General features: G+C 41.4%; 1 protein-coding gene across 4 annotated transcripts in view; it reads left to right on the top strand.

Moving 5' to 3' along the window:
* The first annotated feature begins 818 nt into the window (after positions 1–818).
* arhgap32b (Rho GTPase activating protein 32b) overlaps positions 819–18,317 on the top strand; it is a 220,648-nt gene continuing 203,149 nt past the window's right edge. For 3 of the 4 annotated variants that reach the window (XM_031826762.1, XM_031826761.1, XM_031826758.1), the window contains exon 1: positions 830–1,340. The gene's annotated coding sequence lies outside the window, so the exon portion shown is untranslated. Of the gene's footprint in view, positions 1,341–18,317 lie in introns of all 4 variants that reach the window. The other variant, XM_031826760.1, reaches the window with a different exon arrangement.

Below are 18,317 nucleotides of genomic sequence, written 5' to 3'. Positions count from 1 at the left end.
GATAGAGACATACCCCAAGCGACTTGGCGCTACAAAGTATTAACTTAAGGGGGCTGAATAATTTTGCACGCCCAATTTTTCAGTTTTTGATTTGTTAAAAAAGTTTGAAATATCCAATAAATGTTGTTCCACTTCATGATTGTGTCCCACTTGTTGTTGATTCTTCACAAAAAAATACAGTTTTATATCTTTATGTTTGAAGCCTGAAATGTGGCAAAAGGTCGCAAAGTTCAAGGGGGCCGAATACTTTCGCATGGCACTGTATCTCTGACTCTTCAGTCATTTTGAAGCAAACTATGAAAGGAGACTTTCCTCTCACAGTCATACCTGCCATTTTTCTGACTTTTTATGGTTTATGTTTCAGCTCAATTCAAGTAAATGTAGGCTATTCTCCAAGGCAACATCTACAGTAACTACCAGTGTAAATTATGGTAATCTAGATGATGCCATTTAGACAAGCTCCAGAGGATGGCAGAGTTGTCGGGTAAAAATACACTACAAAGATGATAGTTTCAGAGCTGGGTTTCCAACCTAATTAGTGTATATAGTGCATAATAAAGAATGCATAAAATGTAGCCAACCAGATTTTCCCAACATATTATGAAGGAGTATCCTTGAGGATTATATATGTTTCATTTAAACAAACGTCTTCAGTTCATACAATAATTAGCCTACACCTTGCAGCCTAGTAAAATATGAAGTGGCTTTTTTTCTCATTTAGTGTATTAGTGTTTTAAAAAATTGCAATCTGATTGATGGGCAATGTCCTGTGACCGAGCATGCTGGTCTACATACGCTCATTCCACGAGAGCGCGCACACGGTCACGAACCTCTGCGCGTTCTCAATCACGATTCACTCCGCAGCAAATTCTCTCTTGGAAGTGGCGTTACAAATCGTTTAGCGAGAGGCTCCAGTTTGATAGCATGTTTAGCTATAAAACTGCCCTTACAATAGCTGTAAAGGGAATTTCAGTCAACGTTTTCTCAATGAATGGACTGTGAAGTACCACCACATTTGATGGAAGTTTAGATTTACTTACAAAACACGATAACAGCTGGTTGAACATTGCCCACGAGTCGTGTCCAGCGGGAGTTTTTGAACACACGGACAGCGAGGTTGAGGCGATTTGGTTTATGGAACGTGCCAGTTCAGGAAGAAAATGTAGCTAGCTAACTTAACGTTAGCTATTAAGCTATACACATATCGCGTGTCCTTTTGTTTTAGCTCGGAAGGATCAAGCTGTGTTTATGCAGCTGGCGTGGAAGACACCGGCAGGAGGAGAAAACAGTGGTGAAAAGCGACAGTGATAACCCGAAAAACATCTCACCACCAGACGCCGGTAAACAGACATTTCTCTCACATCAGTTAAAGGCTATCTGTGTGGTTCCGTAGTCTGATAGATAACATTACGTGCATCAAAACTAGCAATACAAAAAAGCATACACATCCGCTAACACATCATGACATGCATGTACGGTCTAGTCAACCGCTGGCTATGGGGCTAATACTATGCCGCTCAACATAACGACTTGTCCAGCGTTTCCCAAACTCTGTACTGTGGTTAACGATTAACTAATTGAATCCGCTTGGACAAAACCATGGCTGTGTTTTGGAAACGCTGGTCTAGTTTATCCAGCAATGGCATTACGCTACAGCCTAGCTAACTAACCAAGAATATACGCTATTAGGATGCTAACTAGTAGGGGGATTTGATTGATAATGGCTAGCTAACGTTACCTGCTTTGCTGGAGCCTAAATTAACAGATATTTACAAAAATAAGACAGCGAGGTAACTCAATTGATAATGCAATACAATTGATCCTAGCTATCGTACAGCATAATTGGTAGGGATTTGAAGTCATTCTCAGGAATTTGAAGTCCTTCTCAGGAAAACAGATAAAACAGTTAAGACTAATCCAGTCCTAATCCTTAGGTGCGGTAGGTAGTCTAGTGGTGAGTGTTGGACTAGTAACCGAAAGGCTGGATCGAATCCCCGAGCTGACAAGGTAAAAATCTGTCGTTCTGCCCTTGAACAAGGCAGTTAAACCCACTGTTACTAGACCGTCATTGTAAATAAGAATTTGTTGTTAACTGACTTAAAAGGTTAAATACAAAACTGCTCAAGCCACATCACTAGCTGTTCACAAGACCAGAAAGACTACCTAACTGGAATATTCACAAAAATTATAGTCGATTTAGCTAGGTCCATAGCCTAGGCTTAGAGTAGACTTAGTTGAATATACAAGTATTTCTTACTGCACATCTCTTGCTATCCGTCTAGTTATCCGTCTAGTTTACATTTGACACAAAGATGTAAAACAATTGTGAAGTTATTCAATAACAAAATCATGGCGATCTAACAGGGTACCAACATCAGTCTAAGAAGCTGTCACCAATACCCTTGCTCTCCAAACTCTCAAGCAAGGCCAGTTTCACCCATTTAGTTATTTCATGTTCACATCAGAATGATTTTTCTGGAATTTCCCACTGACGGATAACAACATTGTCTGTTTTGTCTATATGCAAAGTTGCATTAATCATCCAAAACACCTCTGCTAATTTGAGGTAATGAATATAAAGTACACTTTTTGCTCATGATCAACCTTTGATTCATATGGTGGTGTATATTCCATTATTACCACTGTATACCTATTTTGATATTACTGCGGGCTTCCATCTATAGCCTACAGCTTCAGCTAGTCCATGGCACCAATCTGTCTAACCCTAAAAGCATGTCAGCCTTTAAAGCACTTGAGTGGCACATCAATGTTTTACAGAGTAAAACTTTATTGGTTCAGGATGTAATGAAAAGCTTCAGGCTCTCCAACGTGTGCCTTTATTGACAGAATTTTAAGCAGACAAGTGCATGAGAAATGGTAATAGAATCCTTGCATTTCTATGATTAACGTGTGCACAAAAACAGTCTGAGTCTAATGGGCCTCAGTAAGATTGTTACATGATGCACTAAAGTCTCCAAGGCTTCCCTAACCTTTGACCCTAACTAACAAGGAGTTCCTAACTCTTGAAAGAACCGATCATGTGATCACTACCAAGTGACATGACTGGCTCTAGTCAATCTTTGTTGGATTTTCCAGTGCCACATCATCTAGGCCTATATCAGCCATCTTGGCTAAGAAAATACAGGCCCGGAATTTCCATTCCAGCTGTGCATTCCTACAAACGAGCACAGTTGGATAGTTCCTGTCTTCCCCTCCCTCCAACTATGGACACTTTTTAGCAGGGCTTATCTGTGACCATGTTTCATCGAGGAGACAATTGAGGCAACGTTTATCACAGCTGTTATGTACTAAATTATCTTTTGATGTGCCCGTTTCTCTCTAATACAGGAGTCTGGCTGCTGTAAACTGCGGACACAGTGTGCAGGGCACTGACGCAGTATTAGGTGTGAAATTAGAAACTGTTCAATGTAGGGCTACATCCTAAAACAACTGTGCAGTCTTGTGGAAACTGATATCAAATCTAATGTGGTCCTACAAATTGTCTTCAAATTGTTTATAGCCCATAATTTACACTATGAAGCTAGAGATAAAATGAGTTACTTACAGTGCTTTAAAGTATTCACATAGCCTGATACCCCATAATGTAAAAGTTGAGTTATGTTTTTAGAAATGTTTACCATCTCATAAAAAATGTAAAGTTGAAATGTCTTGAGTCAATAAGTATTCAACCATTTTGTTAAGGCAAGCCTAAATAAATTCAAGTGTAAATATGTGCTTATGTCGCATGCAGTGCATTCGGAAGTATTCAGACCCTTGACTTGGTCCACATTTTGTTACCTTACAGCCTTATTTTAAAATTGATGAGGATTTTTTATTTATTTAATCAATCTACACACAATACCCCATAATGACAAAGCACATTGTTGCAAATGTATTAAACAGAAATAGCGTATTTACATAATACCTTATTTACATCAGAACCTTTGCTATGAGACTCGAAATTGAGCTCAGGTGCATCCTTTTTCCATTGATTATCCTTGAGATGTTTGGCGGCCAACTGGATTGTAGTCCACCTGTGGTAAATTCAATCGATTGGACTTGATTTGGAAAGGCACACACCTGTCTATATAAGGTCCCACAGTTGACAGTGCATGTCAGAGCAAAAACCAATCCATGAGGTCGAATGAATTGTCCGTAGAGCTCCGAGACAGGATTGTGTGGAGACACAGATCTGAGGAAGGGTAACAAAACATGTCTGCAGCATTGAAGGTCCCGAAGGACACAGTGGCCTCCATCATTCTTAAATTGAAGAAGTTTGGATCCACCAAGACACTTCCTAGAGCTGGCTGCCCACCCAAACTGAGCAATCGGGTGAGAAGGGCCTTGGTCAGGGACATGACCAAGATCCCGATGGTCACTCTGACAGAGCTCCAGAGTTCCTCTTTGGAGATGGGAGAACCTTCCAGAAGTACAACCATCTCTGCAGCACTCTGTCAATCAGGCCTATTATGCAGAGTGGCCAGACGGAAGCCACTCTTCGGGTAAAGGCACATGACAGTCCGCTTGGCGTTTGCCAAAAGGCACCTAAAGGATTCAGACCATGAGAAAAAAGATTCTCTGGTCTGATGAAACCAAGATTGAACTCTATGGCCTGAATGCCAAGCGTCATGTCTGGAGGAAACCTGGCACCATCCCTACGGGGAAGCATGGTGGTGGCAGCATCATACTTTGGGGATATTTTTCAGCGGCAGGAACTGGGAGACTAGTCAGGATCGAGGGACAGATGAACGGAGCAAAGTACAGAGATCCTTGATGAAAACCTGCTCTAGAGCGTTCAGGGCCTCAGACTTGTCCTTCCAACAGGACAACGACCCTAAGCACACAGCCAAGACAACGCAGGAGTGGCTTCTGGACAAGTTTCTGAATGTCATTGAGTCCGGATTTCAACCCGATCTAACATCTCTGGAGAGACCTGAAAATGTCTCTGCAGAGAGAAATGGGAGGATCTCTCCAAATACAGGTGTGCCAAGCTTGTAGTGTCATACCCGAGAAGACTCAAGGCTGTTATTGCTGCCAAAGGTGCTTCAACCAAGTACTGAGTAAAGGGTCTGAATACTTATGTAAATAAGGTATTTCAGTTTTATTTTTAATACATTTGCAAAAGTAAAATAACTGTTTTTTTGCTTTGTCATTAAGGGGTATTGTGTGTAGATTGATGACGGGGAAAAAACTATTTAATAAGTTTAGAATAAGGCTGTAACGGAATACGTGGAAAAGTTAAATAAAGGTATTAAAAGAATTCAATAGATTTGCACACATTTCTTAACATGTTTTCACTGTCATTATGGGGTTAAGAAAAACATGTCAATTGAATTCATTTTGAATTCAGGCTGTAATACAGGAACATGTGGAGTAAGTTAAGAGGTATGAATACTTTTGGGAGGCACTGTTTCTCACTACAAAAACAAGGGAGGCCATCTTTCCAATTCCTGTTTTCCACACAGACTGTCATGCCAAATAGCTGCCACTGTGCCAATGACAAAGCAGAAACCTTAGTCACCATAGTCATTTTAGTGGGATTTATGTATCCATTAGTGATGCGTGGTTTGACTCATAATCGTGGGGCGGGCGATTTTAGGGTAGGGTTGGGCACGAGTACTCGAACAGTCGTCAAAACTCTTATCTTTATCCAGAGAACATTATTTTTCTCATACTGTAGTACTACATTTTTTCGCCCCCCCCTAAAATGTAAATGTTGTTTTGAAGACGTCACTTTTCTTGGAGTCTAGTGTTCCATTTGTACATGTGCATTTGCAGGGCACAACATAAAAGCAACCATGCCAAGCATCTGTTTTGCCTGAATTCCCTTTCCCCACAATGTCACACTCAGTCAATTGTGTTCTGACTGCTCCTTCTACACACACGTGCTGTGTGCACACAAACTAGTGTTAAATGTGTTAATCAACTTAGAAAATTCCATAACAGGCAGAAAAAAGTATATTGAATGTCTGTATATCGAAAAGAGATTTCGTTTTGTAACCCTGAAAAAACGATTTCAACTCTACAAATTGAGCCGCATATCAGATAATCACTTTTTGAGGTGAACTGTAACAGATGCGAGATGCGCGCTGGCAACTTTTTTTCATTTGGAAAAATATTCTGTTCGATTCCATTGTTATATTCATTACTAGGTGTGTCTTGACTGATAAGGGCTCAGGAAATAAGTGTCTTGTAATCTTTTTGTTGTTGAAGTTTGTGTGGACACCTACTCGTCGAACGTCTCATTCTATAATCTTGGGCATTATAATGGAGTTGGTCCCCCATTTACTGCTATAACAGCCTCCGCTCTTCTGGGAAGGCTTTCCACTAGATGTTGGAACATTGCGTCGGACTTCCTTTCCGCCACGAGCATTAGTGAGGTCGGCGCTGATGTTGGGCGATTAGGCCTGGCTCGCAATCGGAGTTCCAATTCATCCCAGAGGTGATTGATGGGGTTGAGGTTGGGGCTCTGTGCAGGCCAGTCAAGTTCTTCCATACCCATCTCGACAAACAATTTCTGGTTGGTCCACACTTTTTAGTGATGTCTGCACGTTAACTTAGCCTATACTGATACTTTTTCCCCCAGTGTTCTCCTTTCTCTCACTGTGACTGGATTGTGTCATCACAGAAAAATCTACTGTGGTTGGCGCATGCCTCTTGTGGAATGTGGGACTTGTAGTTTTTAAGCAATTAGCAGCGGGGGAAAAATGTATTATGGTTGGTTGTAGTCTTTACTCGCAAGCTGTGCTCGTAAATAATTTTTACGTTTCGACATAACTATTTTTAGGGGCAAATACTATTGAAATACTCACACTGTAGAGCCCTGCTGATGTGACGCTTGACATTTAGGCCAAACAGTTCAATCTTGGTTTCATCTGACCATAGAATCTTGTTTCTCATAGTCAGAGTCGTTTAGGTGCCTTTTGGCAAACTCCAAACTCCATGTGCCTTTTATTGAGGAGTGGCTTCCGTCTGGTCACTCTAGCATAAAGGCCTGATTGGCGGAGTGCTGCAGAGATGGTTGCCCTTCTGGAAGGTTCAGAGTCATCGTTGTGTTCTTGGTCACCTCCCTTACCAAGGCCCTTCTCCCCCGAGCCGCAGGAGTGGCTTCGATTGCTCAGTTTGGCCGTGCGGCCAGCTCTAAGAAGAGTCTTGATGTTTCCAAACTTCTTCCATTTAAGAATGATGGAGGCCACTGTGTTCTTGGGGACCTTCAATCCTGCAGACATGTTTTGTTACTCTTCCCCAGATCTGTGCCTCCACACAGTCTCGGAGCTCTTTCCAAATCATGCCCAAGCAATTGAATTTACCACAGGTGGACTACAAGTTGTAGAAAACTCTCAAGAATGATGAATGGAAACAGGATGCACCTGAGCTCAATTTTGAGTCTCATAGCGGGTTCTGAAGACTTAAGTAAATAAGGTATTTCTGGCTTTTTTTCTGAACCTATTTTCACATTGTCATTATGGGATATTGTGAGGTAGGTTGATAAGGAAAAACATTTTTTACATCCATTCTAGAAAAAGGCTGTAACGTGACAAAATGTCTGAATAAGGGGTCTGAATACTTTCTGAATGCACTATGTTCTCAATTTCAAAACAATACTAGTAGACAATGTATATGAGCCTAATTATTATACTAGATTTTGTACATGCCTTGTGCTGACATGACATTTTTGGGTCCAAATACAACCCTTGTTTTCCGAGATGGTGAAATGTCGAAGCAGGAGATTAGATCCTTAGCTGAAAACATACACACAACTACCACTACCAAGTTCAATGCCAGAATGCCGGTCTGATTGGCACTTGGAAATACAGTTAATTCCCAGCATTGACTGTTCAATGAAACCAGTGGTAAGTGCACCGCAGACTTCTCATTATTATTATTGGCCAACAACTATGAATGTCAATGGTTAACCGTCAGTTCTCACAGAGTCTCAAGTCACTATGGCTATTTGTCCTTTTCCCATTACCAGAATCTGCCTCCCAGACTTGTGGCATCTTTGCCTCAATTACCCATTGCAAAGTGCTCTGTTTGACCTCCCTCGATAGTTAGCTCTTGTGCCTAGCGTAGCTTTAGCCCCCTGGCCAACGGTCAGATCTTCAGTTGTAATAAGTACTCCAGTTAAGTCTGTTTCAAACACTTGCTTGGTGGATTAAGGACATCTTAGCAGACTTTGAACTAAGCGGTCACATTACTGGTTACAAATGATATCACTGGTGCATAATTAGCATATGATATTTGTTGATGGTTCCACAACTGGATATACCACTACTCAAGTCCTTGCACTCTACCCGATGATTTGAAATCAAGTGTGTTACATGCTTTATTCAACATGCATTTGAGTAGCAGACCCTGCAGCAAAGATTACCCTATTGTGCTGAGAGAGTGTGAAGAATCAAATCCTATGGGATGAGTTGGTGGCAGCCTTTTGTACATTGGAATGCCTTAATTCCATGCAAAATACTTTGTTGAATACTTTATCGAGTTTACCTCCCAAATTGGAAACATTTGATGTGGTGTTGTGTAGAAAGATAGGTTTACCATTTGAATGACCAAAAATATGTGTATTGTTATTTTGGATATCGTCTAGGCATACAGTTGAAGTCGGGAAGTTTACATACACCTTAGCCAAATACATTTAAACTTAGTTTTTCTAAATTCCTGACATTTAATCCTCGTAAAAGTCCCTGTCTTAGGTCAGTTAGGATCACCACTTTATTTTAAGAATGTGAAATGTCAGAATAATAGTAGTGATTTCTTTCAGCTTTTATTTCTTTCATCACATTCCTAGTTGGTCAGAAGTTTACATACACTCAATTAGCATTTGGTAGCATTGCCTATTAAATTGTTTAACTAGGGTCATACGTTTCGTTTCGGGTAGCCTTCCAGAAGCTTCCCACAATAAGTTGGGTGAATTTTGGCCCATTTCTTCTGACAGAGCTGATGTAACTGAGTCGGGTTTGTAGGCCTCCTTGCTCGCACACGCTTTTTCAGTTCTGCCCACAAATTTTCTATAGGATTGAGGTCAGGGCTTTGTGATGGCCACTCCAATACCTTGACTTTGTTGTCCTTAAGCTATTTTGCCACAACTTTGGAAGTATGTTTGGGGTCATTGTCAATTTGGCCCCATTTGCAACCAAGCTTTAACTTCCTGACTGATGTCTTGAGATGTTGCTTCAATATAGCCACATAATTTTCCTACCTCATGATGCCATCTATTTTGTGAAGTGGACCAGTCTCTCCTGCAGCAAAACACCCTCACAACATGATGCTGCCACTCCCATGCCTCACGTTTGGGATGGTGTTCTTCTGCTTGCAAGACTCCCCCTTTTTCCTCCAAACATAACGATGGTCATTATGGCCAAACTGTTCTATTTTTGTTTCATCAGACCAGAGGTAATTTCTCCAAAAAGTATGATCTTTGTCCCCATGTGCAGTTGCAAACCGCAGTCTGGCTTTTTTTTATGGCGGTTTTGGAGCAGTGGCTTCTTCCTTGCTGAGCGGCCTTTCAGGTTATTTCGATATAGGACTCATTTTATTGTGGAACATGTCTCCTTCCTGAGCAGTATGACGGCTGCATGGTTCCCATAGTGTTTATACTTGCGTACTATTGTTTGTACAGATGAACGTGGTACCTTCAGGCATTTTGGAAATTGCTCCCAAGGATGAACCAGACTTGTGGTGGTCTACAATTTGTTTTCTGAGGTTTTGGCTGATTTCTTTTGATTTTCCCATGATGTCAAGCAAAGAGGCACTGAGTTTGAAGGTAGGCCTTGAAATGCATCCACAGGTACACCTCCAATTGACTCAAATTATGTAAATTAGCCTATCAGAAGCTTCTAAAGCCATGGCATAATTTTCTGGAATTTTCCAAGCTGTTTAATGGCACAGTCAATTTAGTGTAAGTAAACTTCTGACCCACTGGAATTGTGTTACAGTGAAATATAAGTCAAATAATCTAAGTCTGTAAACAATAGTGTCATGCAAGTAGATGTCCTAACCGACTTGACAAAACTATAGTTTGTTAATAACAAGAAATTTGTGGAGTGGTTGAAAAACGAGTTTAATGACTCCAACCTAAGTGTATGTAAACTTCTGACTTAAGCTGTATATGATCAGAACATATTTTTTTTAGATTAGTCTTATTTACATTTTTACTGCAAGATATGAATTGCCACAATGTTCTTATTTTTTTTATTTTTTATTAAGTAAATAGGCCACATTACGTTTAAGATTACCTTTTAAAAGTTAAATATAGAAAGGTTTCAGTCTTAATTATCATATCTTTGATTTTATATAGCTTCAATTAATTTAAAATTGTCATTGGGTAGGGCCCTATAAACCTGTTATACTTTGGCTGATGTTTTTCTGTTTTTCAGGGTTTCACATCCTGTGTTCTATTTTTTTAAATAGAAAAACATCAACATTAGTTCTTAAGTCCACAACAATGCTTAAACCACATCAGTAGACCAGTTTTTGAGGTCTGGGAAAAATCTGAAGTCGATTTTTTGGGTGCAGTTACCTTTTCAATTCAAGTGACCACTTTGCATGGGGCTTTTGTTTAGCTGTGTTATTGTAGTGTACGTGATGGTAGATTTTGCAAAACAAATACCCGCTGCATTGATGACTTTGTAGTTAACATTTCATAGAGTTTTTTCGGAATGCCTTTCCATCTGGAGTCACAGTGGTAAACCGTACACACGCAGAAGAGGGTGTTCTCGTTGTCTATTCAGAAAGTTGCTGGAAATACGAATCACATGCATTCTGTTCATGTCTTATGATAAAGTTTTGCAAATTAAGACATTGTTAATACATATTTTTTAATTTTGTTGAATTCTGTTTTAATGCCTGTATTCCATGAGGGCCCTGATTTATTGTATTTGGACCAGAGTGAGGCTCTCTACTAATTATTGTTCCTGCAGTGATGATTCTTCATTGAATGTTTTCGTAATTTATCTGCAGATAATCGGCGAAATGTCTAGGCCTACCAGTAGCCTATACAAATTAGGGGGCCAAATGAACAGCTCTCTCAAGATTTGGTATGCTACACTGACTGAGGAGACGAGTCACTCACTTTAGTGTCACTGTCTGGCAAGCCCCGACATCCTAGGAAAGGAAACCTGGGAAATCCTTTGGTTTACTTGTCCTGATGTGACGCCATGGACACACAACCACATTGAGTGATTTATGAATGGCAAAGGGATATATGAGATCGAATTTATTCAATCATTTTGACTCATCGTAGCCACTTAATTTTCACAAAAAGGTTTACATACCTGTTAGTGAGCATTTCTCATTTGCTAAGATAATCCATCCACCTGACAGGTTTGGCATATCAAGAAACCGATTAAACAGCATGATCATTACACAGGTGCACCTTGTGCTGGGGGCAATAAAAGGCCACTTTAAAATGTACAGTTTTGTTACAACACAATGCCGCAGATGTCTCAAGTTGAGGGAGCATGCAATTAGCATGCAGACTGCAGGAATGTCCACCAGTGCTGTTGCCATATCATCTAATGTTTATTTCTCTACCATAAGCTACATATTTTAGAGAATTAGGCAACACGTCCAACCGGCCTGACAACCACAGCGTGGTGTTGGTGAGCGGTTTACTGATGTCGACGTTGTGAACAGGGTGCCCCATGGTGACGTGGAGGGGTTATGGTATGGGCAGGCCTAAGCTACAGACAACCAACACAATTGCCTTTTTATAGATGGCAATTTGAATGCTGTGACGAGGTCCTGAGGCCCATTGTTGTGCCATTCATCCGCCGTCATCACATGCCATGTCGCAAGGATCTGTACACAATTCCTGGAAGCTGAAAATGTCCCAGTTCCATGGCCTGCATACTCACCAGACATGTCGCCCATTGAGCAAGTTTGGGATGCTCTGTATTGTTGTGTTTGACAGCGTGTTCCAGTGTACATGGTATGTGGAAATTCACGATCATCATGCTCTTTCCATCCTCTAAAGAAATGTGACAAACCAACCAAAGTGCGCACAAATTGTACCTTAATCGCTCGCTTTGTGACTGACAGGCACCTATGCTGTCAATAGTTTGCTAGAATATGCATGTTAATTATAGTGGGAGGGCTCAATGGAATAGTGACTTAACTTTCAAGTGGAAAGTTATCTAGTTAATATGAAGTGGAAAGAGTTGCAGGCTATAATTTGGCTGTAACCGGCTGATTAGCCTTCCCACTAGCGGATATCAGTGTAGTTGATTGAGGAATCATGGAGTGATTATCTAATCCATCTAGGCCTGACGCAAATATGAATGTGAAACACAAAATGTTAAAGATTATGTAACTCATTCTGAAAATATACAGGATTTGACTTACTTCCATACTGAGGTTATGGGTTAGGTTGGACAAATCTTACTTCCTACCCCTTCATATAGTTCAGGTTTCTCTAACAACCAGTAGGCCTACACAAACTAAGCTTTGTGGAAATGACAATACTTTAGATGGGAATGGATGAGCATTGCACGCTTGAAATTCAACATGCTATTTTTTTTTTTTTTTTTTCATTTCACCTTTATTTAACCAGGTAGGCTAGTTGAGAACAAGTTCTCATTTGCAACTGCGACCTGGCCAAGATAAAGCATAGCAGTGTGAGCATACAACAAAGAGTTACACATGGAGTAAACAATTAACAAGTCAATAACACAGTAGAAAACAAAGGGGGGGTCTATATACAATGTGTGCAAAAGGCATGAGGAGGTAGGCAAATAATTACAATTTTGCAGATTAACACTGGAGTGATAAAAGATCAGATGGTCATGTACAGGTAGAGATATTGGTGTGCAGAAGAGCAGAAAAGTAAATAAATAAAAACAGTATGGGGATGAGGTAGGTGAAAAGGGTGGGCTATTTACCAATAGACTATGTACAGCTGCAGCGATCGGTTAGCTGCTCAGATAGCTGATGTTTGAAGTTGGTGAGGGAGATAAAAGTCTCCAACTTCAGCGATTTTTGCAATTCGTTCCAGTCACAGGCAGCAGAGTACTGGAACGAAAGGCGGCCAAATGAGGTGTTGGCTTTAGGGATGATCAGTGAGATACACCTGCTGGAGCGCGTGCTACGGATGGGTGTTGCCATCGTGACCAGTGAGCTGAGATAAGGCGGAGCTTTACCTAGCATAGACTTGTAGATGACCTGGAGCCAGTGGGTCTGGCGACGAATATGTAGCGAGGGCCAGCCGACTAGAGCATACAAGTCGCAGTGGTGGGTGGTATAAGGTGCTTTAGTGACAAAACGGATGGCACTGTGATAGACTGCATCCAGTTTGCTGAGTAGAGTGTTGGAAGCCATTTTGTAGATGACATCGCCGAAGTCGAGGATCGGTAGGATAGTCAGTTTTACTAGGGTAAGCTTGGCGGCTTGAGTGAAGGAGGCTTTGTTGCGGAATAGAAAGCCGACTCTTGATTTGATTTTCGATTGGAGATGTTTGATATGAGTCTGGAAGGAGAGTTTGCAGTCTAGCCAGACACCTAGGTACTTATAGACGTCCACATATTCTAGGTCGGAACCATCCAGGGTGGTGATGCTAGTCGGCATGCAGGTGCAGGCAGCGACCGGTTGAAAAGCATGCATTTGGTTTTACTAGTGTTTAAGAGCAGTTGGAGGCCACGGAAGGAGTGTTGTATGGCATTGAAGCTTGTTTGGAGGTTAGATAGCACAGTGTCCAAAGACGGGCCGAAAGTATATAGAATGGTGTCGTCTGCGTAGAGGTGGATCAGGGAATCGCCCGCAGCAAGAGCAACATCATTGATATACACAGAGAAATAGTCTATAGTCTAAGCTCATCACATTTTGTGAGAAAAGATACAAGTGGGTGATTTTACACATTGCTCTACGTTTAGTAGCAGCATGTCATTGACAGCTGCAGTCCTGTAGACCTAGAAAAAGCTCAGCTGGTACTAATCCTAGGAACTGAACACATTTCCATGACATGCATTGTAGATGCCATGTTTGTGTTGCGGATGAATGCTCCTCATTTAAAAGTGCTGCTAGCATTAGATAGGCCAACATAGTTAGTGTAATGAGAACAGGCCATTCAGCTCATCCAGCCTTCCCATATACAGTGCCTTGCGAAAGTATTCGGCCCCCTTGAACTTTGCGACCTTTTGCCACATTTCAGGCTTCAAACATAAAGATACAGTTTTATATTTTTTTGTGAAGAATCAACAACAAGTGGGACACAATTATGAAGTGGAACGACATTTATTGGATATATCAAACTTTTTTAACAAATTAAAAAAAGAAAAATTGGGCGTGCAAAATTATTCAGCCCCCTTAAGTTAATACTTTGTAGCGCCACCTTTTGCTGCGATTACAGCTGTAAGTCGCTTGGGGTATGTCTCTATCAGTTTTGCACATCGAGAGACTGACATTTTTTTCCCATTCCTCCTTGCAAAACAGCTCGAGCTCAGTGAGGTTGGATGGAGAGCATTTGTGAACAGCAGTTTTCAGTTCTTTCTACAGATTCTCGATTGGATTCAGGTCTGGACTTTGACTTGGCCATTCTAACACCTGGATATGTTTATTTTTGAACCATTCCATTGTAGATTTTGCTTTATGTTTTGGATCATTGTCTTGTTGGAAGACAAATCTCCGTCCCAGTCTCAGGTCTTTTGCAGACTCCATCAGGTTTTCTTCCAGAATGGGCCTGTATTTGGCTCCATCCATCATCCCATCAATTTTAACCATCTTCCCTGTCCCTGCTGAAGAAAAGCAGGCCCAAACCATGATGCTGCCACCACCATGTTTGACAGTGGGGATGGTGTGTTCAGGGTGATGAGCTGTGTTGCTATTACTCCAAACATAATGTTTTGCATTGTTGCCAAAAAGTTCAATTTTGGTTTCATCTGACCAGAGCACCTTCTTCCACATGTTTGGTGTGTCTCCCAGGTGGCTTGTGGCAAACTTTAAACAACACTTTTTATGGATATCTTTAAGAAATGGCTTTCTTCTTGCCACTCTTCCATAAAGGCCAGATTTGTGCAATATACGACTGATTGTTGTCCTATGGACAGAGTCTCCCACCTCAGCTGTAGATCTCTGCAGTTCATCCAGAGTGATCATGGGCCTCTTGGCTGCATCTCTGATCAGTCTTCTCCTTGTATGAGCTGAAAGTTTAGAGGGACGGCCAGGTCTTGGTAGATTTGCAGTGGTCTGATACTCCTTCCATTTCAATATTATCGCTTGCACAGTGCTCCTTGGGATGTTTAAAGCTTGGGAAATCTTTTTGTATCCAAATCCGGCTTTAAACTTCTTCACAACAGTATCTCGGACCTGCCTGGTGTGTTCCTTGTTCTTCATGATGCTCTCTGCGCTTTTAACGGACCTCTGAGACTATCACAGTGCAGGTGCATTTATACGGAGACTTGATTACACACAGGTGGATTGTATTTAGCATCATTAGTCATTTAGGTCAACATTGGATCATTCAGAGATCCTCACTGAACTTCTGGAGAGAGTTTGCTGCACTGAAAGTAAAGGGGCTGAATCATTTTGCACGCCCAATTTTTCAGTTTTTGATTTGTTAAAAAAGTTTGAAATATCCAATAAATGTCGTTCCACTTCATGATTGTGTCCCACTTGTTGTTGATTCTTCACAAAAAAATACAGTTTGATATCTTTATGTTTGAAGCCTGAAATGTGGTAAAAGGTCGCAAAGTTCAAGGGGGCCGAATACTTTCGCAAGGCACTGTACCTATCTCTAAGTGACCGTCCCTAATGAACATGGAAACAAATGTGATTTCAGGTTTAGGGTGATATCAGGAAGTTATCGTTATAGGACAGTCATTGTGGTGTCTGTCATGGTGTCTGTTACTCATCAGTTAGGGTGTGCAGAGGATCTGCTGGCTCCTCATTAGCGGTCTCTCCAGACAGGGTTGCCAGGTCCAGCAAAAATGTGTAGCCCAAAGACCACTCAACCTGCTCACAAGGCCTGAAAACGAGCTCCCCAAAAAATTGCAGCAAGAGTTAACGTATATTGATCCAATAAACCCCTTTTTCTGTAACGTTATCGAGCAAATGAAGGTATATTGACCTAACTTGTAACGACATATGAAAAATGTTATAATTTGGTTTTCTATCAAAATAATAATTATTGCAGGCTAACGTGATGTAATAAAGACATTTTAATATGTTGCGCGAGAAAAGATAATTTGCCGTTAAACTCGGCAGATAAATCGACATACATTAATGAAAATTTTACTAAATGAACTGTTATGATTGTAAATAAATTCCTTTTGAATGTATCTATAGATACATCTGCCAGGAGAATGATGAAAGTTGGACAGAGGATCTCAATCTACGCAAGAAACGCATGGAAAACTTCCAAAAATGAAGGTTAGGCTATTTTCTGGCAGTCAATTTGTGCCAGATGTTAAGACTACAAACACTTATTAATGGCCTGTTTGCGAGATTGACTTGTCATTTCAATAGTCTAGGGCTGTCCCTGACATAAAAAAAAAAGAATCCTATGTTTGATTTAAATCAACTATATGTAGGCTACTGAGCTTGTCAGATGTTTAAGCGCTGCGACTAAAAATGAAGACGCACAAATGACTAAAGAGGGAGCTAGAGATCAATATTGCCTAACTGGAAGAAAAACCTGTTGTCCCTTTTCATGCTGAGTGGTTATTGAAAGGGAGAGAGCCGTGAATAGTCTATGTTGAGGAGCTATTGTCATTCTCAATGGATGTAAAAACAGACTTTGTTTACTTGCTGTTTGAGGAAGAAAAAAATGTACTTTGAGAAGCTCTGCAGTGATGGTGAGTGAAGACTATGAGAAATAGTATCAGATCTCCAAATTGGCACATTTATAAGCCTACGTTTGTGCAGGCCAGGTAGCCTAGGCCTAGTTCTATGCGTAATCAAGTGTGTCTTTACACAAGATTGACAGGAGTGATGGACACAAAAGACAATGGAACTCGTAAATGGAATCAAAGTTAAGCCCAAACATTTTATACCCATGCTTATCTGCCAGGTGCGCATGTAAAAGTAGTCCCTCCAGAAATCTTGGTTCAATTTTTTTAGTTCCACCTGTGTTTTTGGGTCATCTGCCCTCTTGAGGCCTGGAGTTCTTTAAAGGACGAGCTGCCATTGTGCTCATGTTTTTAGTGTTCTATTTCCTGACGCAACACCTCCCACTTGACCTCCTGGTTCTAGAACCCAAGGAGGTCACACGAACCTCTGTGTTGGGTCAGAGTTTTGCCTCCAGCTTCCTGAAACGCCTTTCTGACAAGAATGGCACCCTTTTGTTTGGCAGGTGTGACAAGGCCTATTGGGTCATATAGGCTAGCTACCTGGCTCAGCAGTTCTCTTCTCGTCAGTGGGTTTGGAGTTTTCACTCTCACCTCTTCATCAAGTAGATTTTGACCGACTCATTTTCTTTTTCCTCTTTGAGAAATTGATTGAAGTCATGAGGTACAGTTTATCCTCCTCAACAAGGTATCCAACTCCAAGGGCGGTCTCCTTCCCTCATTTGGTTTGGGAGAATGAGTGCTGTGCTTGACTGCGCTCCATGTTCTCCTGGTACGATCTCCTGCCTCCCACTTTGATCTGACCGGACCCAGGGCTTGAGGAAGAAGCCGCCTGCCTGCCTTCAGGATCTCTTCAACCCTTCTGGTGTTCTGGTCCAGTTTTTGCAAGTCATTATGGGAAGTCGGGATGTCATCCACATAGGATCCTACGTTCCTCCTCCAGGTGAGCAAACATGAGCAGTTTGGCTGTCTCTCTCATAGCCAATTGCGCAATGCACCCGGCTGGTCGATCGCCAATGTTGACTCTGGTGATCGCATACTCTTCAATCTCTTCAATCTCTTCCTCCTCAGCGTCTCTCCAGAGAAATCGGTGGAGGTGCATCTCCAGGTCTTCCAACCACACAGAATTGTACATTTTCTTAATGTCGCCGAGGGCAGCATGGACGCCTCTCCTGAACCTGAGTAGTACTGCTCGGATGGGATTGAGGACATCAGGCCCTTTCAGCAGAAGGTCATTCATGCTGACCCCTCTAAACTTCTGGCTGCTGTTCCATACCAGTCGCACAGGTGTTGTGAGAGAGTGCGGGTTTGGCACCACCAAGTGGCTGACATACCATACTGGCCCCTTCCAGCTGGCAATGAGCTCTTTGGTGAGTTTCTTTGCTGTTCTTCTCTCCACCATTTCATGGACTTGAGCTGTGTATGCTATTCTCCACTCTGGCTCTTTTTTGAGTTGCTTTTCTGTTCTCAAGAAGGTGGCTTCCACCCCACTCCTGTTGTCAGGAAGGGAACTTGGATCTTGAATCCAGGGGTATT

The sequence above is a fragment of the Oncorhynchus kisutch genome, linkage group LG6 (genome assembly GCF_002021735.2).
Source record: "Oncorhynchus kisutch isolate 150728-3 linkage group LG6, Okis_V2, whole genome shotgun sequence".
Lineage (NCBI taxonomy): Eukaryota > Metazoa > Chordata > Actinopteri > Salmoniformes > Salmonidae > Oncorhynchus > Oncorhynchus kisutch.
This window is presented reverse-complemented; position numbering and strand designations above follow the sequence as displayed.